The following is a 3,939-nucleotide window of genomic DNA, read 5'->3' as shown; positions in this document are numbered from 1 at the left end:
TGCAGAGATCTTCATGTTGAGTAACTCATGCTGACCTCCAACCCCTCCAGGGCTGATCTGACTCGGTTCAATGTGCTGCGGTCCCAAGCAAATGGCATACCCAGGAGCAGTAACTCTATTGTGATATGCGGCAGTCTATTGCTGCAAACTAATAACACGTATAGACATGCCCAATGGTAATCAGTTAGTGTCCTAATCCCACAATCTCAAAGCACCTTCACAGATGCTTGACATTCTTGAAGTCAACTGTCCTTGACTTCACCACTAAAACTTCCAGATCTAACAATTTCTTCAGTGTAGCTTTGCACTGTGAAGCCCCAAATTTATAGCCATTGCGTGAAAACCAATGTAAAACTGAATAATCAAAATAAAGAGCATTAAGAGGAGTGTGTTAATTATAACATTTGTTTCCATATCTGCTAAAAAACCCTTACTGGAAAGTAAATTTCCAGTCTGCCACACCAGCTTGAATATAGCTTGCTATGGAACAGAAGGCGCCTGTTTATACATCGTGCATATTCCACAAAAGTCAATCTGTGCTCACCATTCCTTACTTTCCAAGACCAGCAGAAAACCACACACACATACAAAAATTCACAACAATTGGAAAACATGAATACCATACTAACTGGTGGGAAGAAATCCACTTTGAATAACCAAAAGTATTTACAATAAACCTTAAAAGCCAACATGCTCTCTCATTTAGATGTCAAAATAAATTAGGTCCATGAAATTTTGTAAATGCAAATGCATCTATCAGCATTGGAAAATGTGTCAACATACAGTGGAGCCAAAATGACGATTATTCTTCACTCCCTGAAAGCTTTCCACAGTGTGTAAACATACAGCAATTAAATGACATAGCTGGAATCTCAGGCATTTCTTGAGTTCTAGTTGCATGTATATTATTAACTGAGAACTTCAGCACCTTGGAGTTACCAGTTTCATAATCCTCCAAATTATCAAAAATGGATAAACAAATTACTTGATTTTAGACATGCTGGGCCAACAGAAAACAGATGAAGTTCTGTTTTTCTTTCCCTGAGGAGGCCTTCTAATATGTATCAGTCATATCAGAGCTGGTATTAGGCCAATGCACAGCTCCAAATACACTTTGTTCCTGCTATCTGATGGAAGAATTTGTATGTAACTCCATGTAAGCCCCCCACTATACAGCCAGCATAGCCGCATAAACATGCCGACTGTACACTCCTCAGTACTATGCAAAAAGCAAGGGTCTTTTCAGAGGATATGTTTTATTTAATAAACTCTGCAATTGAGATGTGTTAGGCAAGCTTTCAGGCACAAAGTTCCCTTCCTCAGGTTTCAGGAAGGGTAGACCGAAGGAAAGGCAACTTGTGCCTGCAAGCTTGTCTCAAAACTATACAGTTGATCCAATAAAAGATATCACCAAAAAGACTCTGGCTTCTTGCATTTTACCTGGATCATCATAGTGAAAACAACAATGTGTAAATCATGGCATAAATGAGCAAGGTGCTATATGTGCACCCAATTTAAGGCACCATAAAATGAGAAATGAGCCATAAAACTGTTACTCATATAATGTAGAACATTTTTGTGACTGGTTTGTATGGGTCCCTAAATTTTAATGTGTGACTGTGGCTGACAATCTGCTGATTGTCAGTCCCAGCATGCAGCCTGCACTAGTGTCTCGAACAGCCCTAGGACCAACAATCAAGTGATTACCAGTGGGGGCTGAAGTGGCGGGAGGGGAGCCATGAAGCCAAAGGGTTCCCCCCACCAGGACTTTAAACCCCATGCCCAGCAGCTCTGGGTTCAGAGTCTGGGTTTAAAGATCCCAGTAGGGCCCTTTGGCTAGCCCCACTGGGACCCACTGATGCCCTGTACCCAGCAGTCCAGTCATAGCTGCTAGGCATGTGGTTTTGACAATCAGCTGATTGTCAGCCTGGGCTCAGACAGCCCCATATCTCAGACTCAGGGCTGTCTGGGTCAGGGCTAAAAATCAACTGACTGTCTGCCCTGATTGTACCAGGTGAACTGGACCTGGAACTCTTTGGGTTTGGGGCCAAAAATCAGCAGGTCCCAGGCAGCCCTGGGACAATCAACTGATTGTTGACCCTGTGGCACCTGGGTTTAAATTTGCCTGTGCAGTGCAAGCCTGAGGTCATTATCCCATGTGGCATGGCAGGAAGGTAACTGTTGGGATCAAGGATCGGATCTCATTGCACCATTAAATGAACATGTGACAGGGGCCTCAGTAAGGTCAGTTGTGGAGAACCTACATTTTTGACTTTTCATGACCTTTTTACAGGAGGCAGAATCTGGTTGGTTCCTTTTTTGCCCTCCTTGGCCACGTCCACACAAGTGAGACCATTTGTTTCCCTGGGGATGAGAAGCAGCAGCATACCTTGTGCCACTGCTACTTGTCCTTGGCAAACACCTGTGCCACATGCACTCTGACATGCAGCAGGTTATCCCAGGTGGGGCAGAAGAGACTGGAAGACTGGGGCAGGGGAGACCGGGCCCTGAAGAAATAACCTCAGTATATAATTGGGAGTTCTTCAGATAACTGTATAAAATTAGTTAGGAGAAAAGCTGTGATTTACAAAATATAAAACAATAGGAATTATGTCCTAAAGCCAGCAAGAGATAGGAACTTCAGAAGGAAAGCTCTCATTCTGCTGTTTGTTCATCTCTTTGTGACTGGGTATTTTGTTGTGCTGTATCTCATTTATTTGAGAGCTATGTGGCAACTAGCCACAATGGGCTGAGTAAGAACACAATTTTTTCTGTTGGCTTGTTTCCATTTAATTAAATCACACTCTTAAAATAATTTTAATATCGTTTTTTTGTATGTTCATTGCCTGCAAGTAATGCTTTAATAAGGTGCAACCTGTTCCCTTTAACAGGAAGCACTGGAGGTGTATTTATAAAGTAAGCAGTTAGAAACTATGGTAAGTATGTAATTTATCTTTGTTTCTGGAGGGTCTAAATGGAAGGGGTCATACTTTCCAAATCATGTTCCTAGGGCATGAACAAGAGAATAAGCAAAAGTAAATTTGATGGTTGAATTATTTTCTTTACAATCCAAGCTGGGGAGGAGGTGGTAAAGAAAGAAGCCTCTTTTTTAACCACATGTTAAAAAAAGCAAAAAAGTAAGGTTCCCAGAGTTCAGTGCACCATCATGGAAGGAGGTAGATCTCCCAAAAAAGAACAAGAAAGTATGAAAGAAAATGTGTTCCATTTTTCTGCAAGACAAAAGCAGAAGTTCAGGAATTAATGCATTAATTCCAAAAGTTCTGGACAAAAAGGGGAAGCAGTATATCCTGGTAGTAGATAGAAAGACTTTAAACAGTAAACTATCAGGGATGCATATACATTAAATAACCCAAATTAATTACTTTTGTATGCCAATGTTCCTTAGACCATGAAATGTTGAAAGGTGCTGTTATGCTGGGGACTGCTCACAGAAACAGCTGTATATGATAGTTGCTTTTCATCCAGGTTAAACAGAGAAACAATTATATGCCCTTTTATACTAACACTGTTGAAGTAATGAAAGAATACTGTCCAAGAACTAGAACAAAAATGTCTGGACATTGGTTGGGCCAGTTCATTGAAAGAGCTCTCTGGACAGATAAGAGACTGAACCTAATTGTAGAGGCGTGCTGTTGCAGTGAAGCAGCAGAGACACCATACAAGCACACAGAAGGCAGCAAGGAAGCTCAAGAAATAAACAGAAAAGCACTTGGAGCGTGGCTCTAAGAAATGCTGAGAGAGAGCACTTTCAGGTAAGCCATGGCAAGAGAGGCTTGGAACAATGAACAAAGAAACTTCTGTTTGAGTCTTACTTCTTCAAATCAGCTAATATGTGTTTTTTTGTAAATTAAACAGGATTACCTTAAAAAAAGCTCTGACTCATGGTCAACTGGTGCATCTTGAGTGGGGGGGGGGGGG

General features: G+C 41.4%; 1 protein-coding gene across 3 annotated transcripts in view; it reads right to left on the bottom strand.

The window, feature by feature from the left end:
• FILIP1 (filamin A interacting protein 1) overlaps positions 1-3,939 on the bottom strand; it is a 251,595-nt gene that overhangs the window by 23,120 nt on the left and 224,536 nt on the right. The window lies entirely within an intron of this gene.

Source organism: Gavialis gangeticus, unplaced genomic scaffold, assembly GCF_001723915.1.
Source record: "Gavialis gangeticus isolate Ggan-Ray unplaced genomic scaffold, GavGan_comp1, whole genome shotgun sequence".
Taxonomy (NCBI): domain Eukaryota; kingdom Metazoa; phylum Chordata; order Crocodylia; family Gavialidae; genus Gavialis; species Gavialis gangeticus.
This window is presented reverse-complemented; position numbering and strand designations above follow the sequence as displayed.